This window comes from Pangasianodon hypophthalmus, chromosome 3 (genome assembly GCF_027358585.1).
Source record: "Pangasianodon hypophthalmus isolate fPanHyp1 chromosome 3, fPanHyp1.pri, whole genome shotgun sequence".
Lineage (NCBI taxonomy): Eukaryota > Metazoa > Chordata > Actinopteri > Siluriformes > Pangasiidae > Pangasianodon > Pangasianodon hypophthalmus.
The window spans coordinates 457,962-469,856 of NC_069712.1; the positions used below are offsets into that span (position 1 = coordinate 457,962).

Consider the following 11,895-nt stretch of genomic DNA (forward strand, 5'->3'; position numbering starts at 1 on the left):
ATCTATGCTGAATAAAATGAGAGCAGCACCATCCTGAGTGGGATGGATACTGTCCTGCCCTAAAAGGCCAACCTTGCCCTCAAAAGAACTTCAATTTTCAATAAACCCCACATTTTTTCAGAGCATCACCTGGACATACAGCAGTTAACGTGCCAATAACCTGCTGCAAGCTACAATCAATTCATATTACCCAATCAATTACATTACACCAGTTACTCCCGTGCCGCTGTCAACTCTACCATAGTGAAAGCTCCGACTCCTCAGAGTGCCGCTACCCGGAGACTGCCGCGTCAACCTTCAGCCTCACTTCCTTCCCCTCACCTTGCACACCTCAAATTCCCTGCACATTTTTCCTATCACTGTAAATAAAGAGCACATTCCCCATGATTCAAGGACTCTCTGTGCAGTGTTTGTGTTGGAGTTCGGGTCTCGCACGTCACGATACATATATTATATATGTATATATGTTTGTGTATATATTTGTATATATTATATATATATATATATATATATATATATATATATATATATATATATATATATATATATATATATATATATACACACAAAATGAGTAGAGCCAAACTAAGTGACTGATACGTGATACATCTGGTATGTCTCGATGTGCAATGTGCTGAATACTCCTTAGTGTGCTGTGTGCCACCATCAGACTTCATCCCAAATACCTTAGGTTTCCTTATGATACTTAAATTTCCTCCTGCATTTCCAACACTTCATTGTCCAGAGGCTGAAATGTGCAAGAAACCAAAGCATACGAGACGCTGATGTGCATGAGAGGCTGAAGCATGAATCACTGTAAAGTAACCAAGACACTTGAAACAATTAAACATAACAGTTTCTCTGTGTCCATGATCAACTGGGTACAGAGTAAATCTATTTTTTTTCTCTGTTTTCAAGCCAAACCATTTTCTTTTTCACTCCCTTAATTCAAACGGCTTAGCCTTTTCAGGTGCTGTTATGCTGCTTAAGTGCTGACATGAGTCAAAATAACATTCTTTTCTAACTCTGAGAAATTTCTTTTTTACCATTTAGTCATCATTGTGCTTGGCTTTCTTTGAGCTTTATCTTTTATGGAGTTGTGTGGGCATTACTAAAATGCAAAGGAGATGTGGCATCAATGTGCTTTGCACTTCATGGGTGTTTGACCTTCATCAACATTGATACATGAATACAAAGAACATTAGGCTTTCCTTAACTTTTGTAAATCCGGGAGGCATTTTTAGTTCAGCAAGGCCACAAAAATATTTACACACAACTTTACTAAATTATTGATAAATGAGTCCCAGAGTCTATTGTTAGTCCTTTACACATTGCTTGACCTTAAGCAGATGCCTTTAATCTGGCCTGCTAAAACATGTAGCTGTGTGTCATCAGCATAGCAGTGGAGATTAACACCAATATTATTTAAGACACACTAGCCTGGCTTGTAAAATAACACAAGGGAATAACTGTAGCTAATGACTGAGACCCAGATGAAGGAGCTGTGCATCTTAATTCAAGGCTTCTACATTTGATTTAATTCTGCCTTCCTTCTTAGGGCTCTAAATGTTTTTAGTGCCACCGTAACTCTTGAAGCATTATAGTCCATTCAGAGATTAACAATTGTTAATCCTGAGATCAGGGATTAAAATAAAAATAAACTATCTCCATATTTAGAATTCTAAAGGTAGATATACTTTATGTCACAATAACATGTCAATATCTTTGTGCAGTTTGTCATCCTAATTACATAAAGTACTTTTTAAATTGACTTTAAATAATAAGGACAGCTGACAGGATCATCAGGGTCTCTCTTCCCTCCATCACAGACATTTACACCACACGCTGCATCTGCAAAGCCACCAGCATTGTGGACGACCCCCCACACCCCTCACATAAACTCTTCACCCTCCTGCCGTCTGGTAAACGGTACCAAAGCATTTGGGCTTCACGACCAGACTGTGCAACAGTTTCTTCCCCTGAGCCATCAGACTCCTCAATACTCAGAGACTGGACTAACAACACACACACATACACACACTCAACTGAACACCATCCCATTCTCTTTGCAATTTTTGCACATCTCTGTATTCACTACCTGCATTCCTGCTGCTACAATACTGATTATATACTGTATATTTATACTCTTTACCTGGCTGCTACTCTTTGTGTTTACATTTACAACAACTTATATTGTTACTCTTTTTGCACTTCTGTCATCTGATTCACTTTCTACTAGTACTGTGTGCTAGTTGGCGCTGCACTGTAACTCACTGTGCCCACTGTCTTGTTTTGGTAGTTTTGTACTGTCTTGTGCTGTCTGCACATGTTTGCACTGTGCACGTTATGTAAATATATGTAGTCTCCTGTATTTCTGTGTTTGTCTTATATAGCACCTTGGTCCTGGAGGAACGTTGTCTCGTTTCAAAAAAAGGTTTGTGGACACCTGACCATCACACCCATATGTGGTTCTTCTGTTGCCACAAAGCAGGAAGCACACAGTTGTATAGAATGTCTCTGTGTGCTGTAGCATTACAATTTCCCTTCACTGGAACTAAGAGGCCCAAACCTGTTCCAGCATGACAATGCCCCTGGGCACAAAGCGAGCTCCATGAAGACATGGTGTGTTAAGGTTGGAGTGGAAGGACTCGAGTGTCCTGCACAGAGACCTGACTTTAACCCCACTGAACACCTTTGGGATGAACTGGAACACCAATTGCACCGCACTGCCTAACAGCCCGACCTCATTAATGATCTTGTGGCTGAATGAGCAAATCTCCACTGAACACCTCTGGGATGGACTGGAACACCGACTGCAAGAACATTCACTGTGTACTAATTAGCTGTATATGGTTGGAATGACAATAAAGCCACTTGACTTGACTTTAAATACACAAACACTAACAAAAACACAACAGTCAGGACAAAAACTGTTTACTTAAGAAATTATGACTATATATCAAAGGCATTGAAAAATATTTTTTAATGAAAATAATACATTATAAATCTTGCTATATGTACAAATACAATGTTATAAAAATTTAGTGAATAGTAAAAAAAAAATGCAGGAAAGATAAATGCGTTCTATTACTGTCATCAAATCTGCCTGTGAGTAGTGTTTTTTTTAAAGAAATTTAATGAAATATATACTGTATTTAAGAATATAATTTTTAATTAAAATTGAAAGTTGTTACTTTACAAGTAGCATCCAACATGTCAACAGAAATGTACAGCATATAATAGTACATGCGTGCAGTATTCACTACAATGTTCCTTAGGGAAAAAAAATATGTGGGTCAGAACTCATTACACCACAGTATGAATGTGTGTGAAATGGAGAATTGTCACTGTGTGAACTTCTGTAAGGGTGTAAGTGTGTGTAAGACAGAACAAGAAATAGGCAAAGAGACATGTGGACCCACCCTGAACAACACATAGCTGTTACTGCATTTATAAGATACTTTTTATGTTTGTGTTTGGGGGTGTATGACTAAAATAGGTAGATAACCTTTGCATGTCTGAAAAAGGTGTATCTTCAGCTGAACCTACACATGAAACATTGGGCCATGAAACATGCTAACAACATTCCAGTACTGGGTGAGTCACCTTTCAAGTATGATGGAATCATTTGACCTGTGTGTTGTAAGCATGTTGTGTAAAATAGTGACACAGAAGACTGAGAGAAACATTTGGGTCTAACAAAGGGATTTAGAGCCAATACAATCTAAATAGTTTTTTTTTTAAACTTTGACATTTCATATACAACTTTCTTATTTTTCTTTGATATCACATGTTTGATATCACCCCTTCCCTGAATTTGTTGCCAATTATACGATCATACAACCCCTGGCAAAAATTATGGAATCACCACACTTAGAGGATGTTCACCCAGCTTTTTTACTTTATAGCAAACAAACAAATCACAGATATGACACAAAAAAGGTTTTGTTCAATAGCTTAACATTCTGGTTTGTGAAATATACATAAAAAAAATTCAAGGACATTTTTTTTTATTAATGGCATGTCTTTTTCCAAATCAAGTAGAGGAAAAAATTATGGAATCACTCAATGTTGAGGAAAAAACTATGGAATCATCAACAAAAAAAACACAATTAATACTTTGTTGCTCCTCCTCTGGCTTTTATTCTTTGAGGCATAGACCTCACTAATGAAAAACAATATTCCCCATCAATCTGGTTCCAACTTTCTCGAATAGCAGTTGACAGATCAGCTTTGCAGGGTGGAGCCTTAACATGGACCAGTTTTTTTACTTTCCACCATAAATTTTCAATTGGATTGAGATCCGGACTGTTTGCTGGCCATGTCATTGAGTTGATATGCCTTTCCCTAAAAAAAAGCTTTAAAACTGTTTGCTCTGTGGCAAGATGCATTGTCATCCGGAAAAATTATTTCATCATCACCAAACCTATTTTCTATGGATGGAATGAGAAAATGTCCAAAATTTCACTGTACAACTGTGCATTGACTGCTGAGGTAATGACTGCCATCTCCCCTGGTCCTTTACCTGACATGCAACCCAATATCATAAATGAGTTGGGAAATTTGATTGGTTCAGGCAGTCATCTTTATTTGTTTTGTTAGAATGGCACCAGACAAAAGTTCCAGCATCATCTCCTTGGCCGATGCAGATTCATGATTCATCACTGAATTTCACTTTCATCCAATCATCCACACTCCATGATTGCTTCTCCTTAGCCCACTGTAACCTTGTTTTCTTCTGTTTTGGTGTTAGTGCTGGTTTTGTTTTGGCTTTTCTATATATAAATCTCATTTCATTCAGCCGGTTTCTTACAGTTCTGTCACAAACATTGACTTCTGTTTCTGCCCGTTTGTTTTTCATTTGTTTTGTTGTGCATTTTCTATTTTCAAGGCATAGTGCTTTGAGTTTTCTATCCTGATGCTTTGACATCTTCCTTAGTCTGCCTGTATATCTACCTTTCATAACCTTCCCATTAAGTTTATACTTGCAACAAATTTTAGACACAGCTGACTGGGAGCAACCAACTTCTTTGGCCACACTCCATGTTGAAATTCCTTGTTGAAGGAGTTTTATAATCCTTTCCATTGTTTCAACTGACAACTCTCTCATTGGAGCCATGTTTTCTTTCAATTAGCCAAGTCCAACAGCCCATTAAAGTGTGTAAGCACTCCCTTTTAACTGCTGACTTATTAGCATTTTTAGACTTGTCCCAGTATTTGTTTTAGAAATGGAAATTAAAAATTGATTCCATAATTTTTTCCTCAACATTGAGTGATTCCATAATTTTTTCCTCTACTTGATTTGGAAAACGACATGCCATTAATAAAAAAAAATGTCCTTGATTTTTTTTTATGTATATTTCACAAACCAGAATGTTAAGCTATTGAACAAAACCTTTTTTGTGTCATATCTGAGATTTGTTTGTTTGCTATAAAGTAAAAAAGCTGGGTGAACATCCTCTAAGTGTGGTGATTCCATAATTTTTGCCAGGGGTTGCATTATTCAGCATTTGTACTCCAACGTGAAGTGAAGTGGAAAAAATCTTCTTTCAAAACAATTACTAACTTAAGAAATCAATAAACAGGTTTTATTAAAATAGATGAAAATAGAAATTTATGATAGAATGGAAAATATTTCCTAACAATCTTTAGAGAACATTTTCATGTTATAAATAGACATTACTGCACACATACACTGTAAGAAAAAAAAGGTTTGTGGACACCTGACCATCACACCCATATGTGGTTCTTCCCCAAATTATTGCCACAAAGCAGGAAGCACACAGTTGTATAGAATGTCTCTGTGTGCTGTAGCATTACAGTTTCCCTTCACTGGAACTAAGAGGCCCAAACCTGTTCCAGCATGACAATGCCCCTGGGCACAAAGCGAGCTCCATGTAGACATGGTGTGTTAAGGTTGGAGTGGAAGAACTCGAGTGTCCTGCACAGAGACCTGATTTTAACCCCACTGAACACCTTTGGGATGAACTGGAACACCAATTGCACTGCACTGCCTAACAGCCCTACCCCATTAATGATCTTGTGGCTGAATGGGCAAATCTCCACTGAACACCTCTGGGATGGACTGGAACACCGACTGCAAGAACATTAGTGAGGTCAGGCACTGATGTTGGGATGTCGAGGAGGTCTGGGGTGCAGTCGGTGTTCCAGTTCATCCCCAAAATGTTCAGTGCGGTTGAGGTCAGGGTTCTGTGTAGGCCACTCGATTTCTTCCACTCCAAACTTAACACACCATGTCTACATGGAGCTCGCTTTGTGCACAGGGCGACTGTCATTGTGAAATGGCTTTGGACTAGAGCCCTTAGTTCCAGTGAAGGGAAACTGTAATGCTACAGCATACAAAGACATCTAATACAATTGTGTGCTTCAAACTTTGTGGCAACAGTTTGGGGAATAACCACATATGGGTGTGATGATCAGGTGTCCACAAACATTTGACTACATATATATATATATATATATATATATATATATACACACACACACAGTAGCTCAAGACAGAGGCCTGTGGGGTGACCTCTCAGGTCCACCCCTCTCCACCGGCAAGGGAGTCATAGCTCTGCCACCAGTATTGTTATATATTCCCCCTCTCACCACATGCTGCAGGTCTCAGCTGGCATCATAGCATGTCTATTGCCATGTACATTTTGTTTTATTCATTTACATTTACAGCATTTGGCAGACACCCTTATCCAGAGTGACTTACAGTTATCTCAATTATACAACTGAGCAGTTGAAGTTAAAGGCCTTGCTCAAGGGCCCAGCAGTGGCAGCTTGGTGGTGCTGAGGCTCGAACTCATGACCTTTCAATCAGCAGGCCAATGTCTTAGCCCTATTCATGTCTTGTCTCCACCCTTGTCTTGTCATAGGTTGTCTCCCTAGTGTGTCATGGTTACTTTCACAAGTTTTCAGTTTGCCCTTTGATTATTCTTTGTATATAAGTCATTGTGTTTCTTTGCCCAGTGCTAAGTATACCCTCAGTGTTTTTCATACCCATCATTACCAATCTTTGTTCATAGTTATCACCTATCTCTGTTTTTCAAACATTCTTTCAGTCACCCCAACTCACACTGACCAAGTAGTTTGTCTGTCTACAGTAGATGTCAGGAAAAATCTGTCCAGAGTTAACCCATGGAAAGCTGCAGGTCCTGACAACATACCTGGCCAGGTGCTGAGGGAATGTGCTGATCAGGTTGCAGATATCCTCATAGACATCTTCAACATTTCCCTGCGCCCTGTGTGCTTCAGGATGACCACAAACATCCCTTTGCTGAAGAAATCTGTGTCCTGCCTGAATGACTATTGGCCAGTATGCCTAACGTCCCAATCCCTCAACAGTGATCACCATATCTGCTACCATCCACCTCTCTCTGACCCATCTGGACAAAAAGGACAACTATGTAAGGATGCTGTTCATAGACTTCAATTCAGCATCCAACACAATCATCCCGCAGAAACTGATAACCAAACTGAGCCTGCTGGGTCTGACCACCTCCCTCTACACCTGGATTCTGGACTTTCTGACTGGGAGACCCCAGTCCATCAGGATCAGCAACTCCACCTCCAGCACCAACACACTGAACACCGGTGCTCCCCAGGGCTGCGTGCTCAGTCCACTGCTGTTCACACTGCTGACTCATGACTGTGCTGCAAAGTTCAGTTCTAATCACACCATTAAACTTGCTGATGACACTACAGTTGTGGGCTTCATCAGCAACAAAGATGAGTCAGCATACAGAAGAGCTTTTGGAGAGAGTCAAAAGCTCCAAGTTTCCTGGTGTGGACATGATGGAGGATCTCTCCTGGACTCTCAACACCTCCTGCTTAGCCAAGAAGTCCAAGCAGCGCCTCGACTGAAGAGAGTTAAACTCCCCCCTCCAATCCTCCTTCTACAGAGGGACGATAGAGAGCATCCTGACCAGCTGTCTCACTGTGTGGTACGGGAACTGCACAGTCTCTGACCGCAAGATCCTACAACAGATTGTGAGAACAGCTGCAAAGATCAATGGGGTGTCTCTATCCATATCGACACATCATTCAATAACCGCAACATCCACAAAGTATTGCAGATGACCTCTCTCTTGGACGCCATCTGCCATCTAGCAGAAGCTACAGGAGCATCCATGCTACCGCAAGCAGACTCCACAACAGTTTCTTCCCTGAGGCAGTCAGATTACTCAACACTCTGCTGCCTCCCAACACTCACCTGGGCTAGTCAAACACCTGACCCAGTATGACTCAGTACCACTGCACACCTGCACTTTGCAAAGCTGCAACAGACACTTTTATATTATGCAACGTGTTTTTGCTGCTACACTTGTGCTGCTACATCACACAATAGTTTACAGTTTACAACCCATGCTTTGTGTATTTATTGTTCTGTGTATTTATTTTCTTGCACTTGTCTGACACTGTTGTGTATTTGCACTTTATGTAGTCTTGCGTACTGTTCTGTGTTGCACCATGGTCATGAAGAAACAACATTTCGTTCCAATGTCTACAAGCTTTATAGAGGAATGACAATAAAAACTCACTTGACATGACTTTTCTGGTTTCCTGGTTTTTGCTAACAGTCTTGTCTTGTTCATGTTATTTGTTATTTGCTTGACCCTCACTTGTTTACTGTTCATGATTCTGCCTTGCCCTTTGAATTTGTATGTCTGCAATTTAAATAAAATGTCAGTTACCTGCACTTGTGTCCGTCCTTACCACCTGACACCAACCAATTTATAACACTTTATTACAGTGTTGATGGTTTATCAGAAGGAATGCAGAGTAGGAATTTCATTTCAGTGTAAGTGTCTGTTTTACTGTGTGTATGACGCTTGAAACCTGAACCTAGAATCTTGTTTACAGTCTGCCCTGAACTTATACAATTTTTGACTGGGGAGAATCATCTGCCTTTATATTCAACTATATCTTGATGAGGCTCTGGTATGTTGTATTCTAATAAAGGTTTTAAGATGCAGTAATGAATATACTAAATTATAAAGGTAACACTTTATTTTAAGGAACTCATATTAGGGGTTAATTAAGGTATAGATGTTTTTGTTCAATAAAGCCCAAAATAGAGACATGTAGATAGTTTATTTACTATGTATTTATTCATAAGCAGTTGTTTTGGTTAATAAATGGTGATCAGTTAGGGGAAAAGGTCTAGAAAACCTTTATTGTGATAACAATTATTGGGATAATGTGCACTGAATTCTTTGTTAAGACATTGTGTTTAACATTACTTAAGTATTTAAAAATAATTAATTATCTAAATTAATCTTTTATTAATGTGTAACTGAACATGTTATAGCTGTAGACTGTAGCATCAAATGATCTGCAGTTTATTTTAAGGACTTAGAAATGCTCTTAAAATAAAGTCACTAATACTACACTAATACTACAAGTCACTAATACTACAACTTGTGCTCCAACTTGAAGTAGAGTTTAAGTTATCACTAATTAGAAGCAAGAAAGCACTAAACAAGTTTTCTGTTAGTTAATTCTCATCCCAAATTCTAAAATCAAGATCATTTCATGTGTTTTTGGTAGCAAAATAGGCCAGTATAGGTTGCATCCATAAAACAGAGGCCACCAAAGCTGAAATAACAATTATCATTTCTCCAATGGGAAAAAAAAGAAAACCTGTAGAGCATTAACTAAACAGTATTTGTATTTTAATGTAAAGAATTAAAATCAAAATGTATATAAAACTAGATTACTAGTTTTACTAGTAAATGTTAAAAAAAAAAAACTAGATTACTAGTAAATGTATATAAAACTAGATTACTAGATGAACATATTTTTTCTAATTATCTAATATATATAATTATCTAAGTATCTAATTTGGGCTTTATTGAACAAAGAATAAAACATTATTTAACCCTGAATGTGTCAGTTAAATATACAGTGTTATAATTATAATAAATAACACAATTTGATATTGAGAGTATGAATAATGCAGTATGTAGTCCATTAATGAACTGCATAATAAATGCATAATCTCTAACAGTTGTATGATTTATACATAAAAATCAAATCACACTTTAAAAGTGCATCTGTTGTTAAACTGACAAGTCAAGTAATTTGCTGTAGTCTGCATTACTAATTTTATAGGTGAATACAGTATCAATTTTTTTGTCTTAAAGCCACTGCTAATGTATTAAACTGATAAAAGATTTACAAAATTCTGTTTCTGATCATCTCAGTATGAAGAAACACCCATTATTGTCAGGTTGCATTAAAAAAGCTTTTGTCACAAGAAGGTGAAGACGCCTCCTGAGCTACACCTATAACCACACCTTACAAAGTCAGCTTACAACTTGGGTAAATCATTTGACAAGACAAAACCTGTTGTCATTAAGGCTATTGTTGAGAGTGTTACAGAGAACAAATTCTCCTTTGAGATTGGAAAATTATGACTTTAAAGAAAGAAAGAAGGTAATATATCTCTTTCTGATTTTTACTTACATTTTTAATTTGTTCATATTTAGTGCATTTAAAAAAAAGTTAAATTTAAAAGTTAAATTTGTTGTTTGTTGAATCAAATAGATAGTATTTGACACATCCAACTAAAACTCTGATGTGATCTTACTGCATATCAACAGGTTTGCATTTTCCAAATATAATGGCATCAGTTACACTACTCTCCTTACTATATGTAAGTAGACCTGATATTTCATTTTAAGAAACAACAGTACATCAATCATGTTTTTATGTTTTTTCAAGTTTTTTGAGCAAAAAAAAAAATGCTTACATATGCAGAAAACAGATATATTTTCCATTTCTTTTTTTAAGGATATATTTTCTCCCAAATATACTAAATGTAGCAATAGTGTGTGTGTGTGCGTGTGTGAGTGTGTGTTTAACAGGCCGTGGTGTAATGTTGATGTGGAGTAATTATCTTAATGCAACTTCTGACACATGATATAAAGACTGCCAGAGGGAGAAAAATTTAGATAAATGACAAGTAATTCTTAACAAATATATTTCAATGCGTTAAATAATGAAATTCTATATTTGTAACAGTATGGCTCTGGCTGGTGCTTAGTGTATACACAACAAAAGCGACAGAGAACACAACTGCACCTACATTGACTACAACTCTAACAAGTACAATTCAGGAACCAAAAACTATAAAGGAAACAACACCCGTTCCAACAGTGCAAGCCACTAAAACACCAACAGATTTTACCACTACAACTATATACATAACAGAAACAACAACAACAACAGCACCTACAACAGCAAAAACAACATCACTGACAACTACTACTACTCCACCAATTACAACTCAGGAACCAACCACTACAAAGGAAACAACCTCAGCTGGAATTGTACAATCGACCACAAAATCAACATCAGAATTGACCACTACAACAGTATACACAACACAAAGTCAAACAACCACAGCACCAACAACAGCAGAAACAACTGCACCCTCAACTACTACAACTCCGAAAAGTACAATTCAGGAAGCAACAACTATAAAGGAAACAACAACCGTTCCAACTGTGCCATCCACTACAACATCAACAGATTTTACCACTACATCTATATACATAACAGAAACAACAACAACAACAACAGCACCTACAACAGCAGAAACAACATCATTGACAACTACTACCACTCCACCAAGTACAACTAAGGAACCAACCACTACAGAGGAAACAACCTCAGCTGGAATTGTACAATTGACCACAAAACCAACATCAGAATTGACCACTACAACAGTATACACAACACAAAGTCCAACAACAACAACACCAAGAACATCAGAAACCCCTGCACCTACATTGACTACCACTCTAACAAGTACAAGTCAGGAAGCAACAACTACAGAGAAAATGACCACAGTGACAACTGCACCATCAACTGCCA

General features: G+C 37.8%; 1 long non-coding RNA gene across 1 annotated transcript; it reads left to right on the forward strand.

Annotated features, from left to right (window-relative positions):
- The first annotated feature begins 10,354 nt into the window (after positions 1-10,354).
- Positions 10,355-11,680, forward strand: LOC128318048 (uncharacterized). The gene is made up of 3 exons (XR_008301489.1): positions 10,355-10,452; positions 10,620-10,672; positions 11,041-11,680. It is a non-coding gene; the product is annotated as an uncharacterized LOC128318048 (long non-coding RNA).
- Positions 11,681-11,895: the final 215 nt, after the last annotated feature.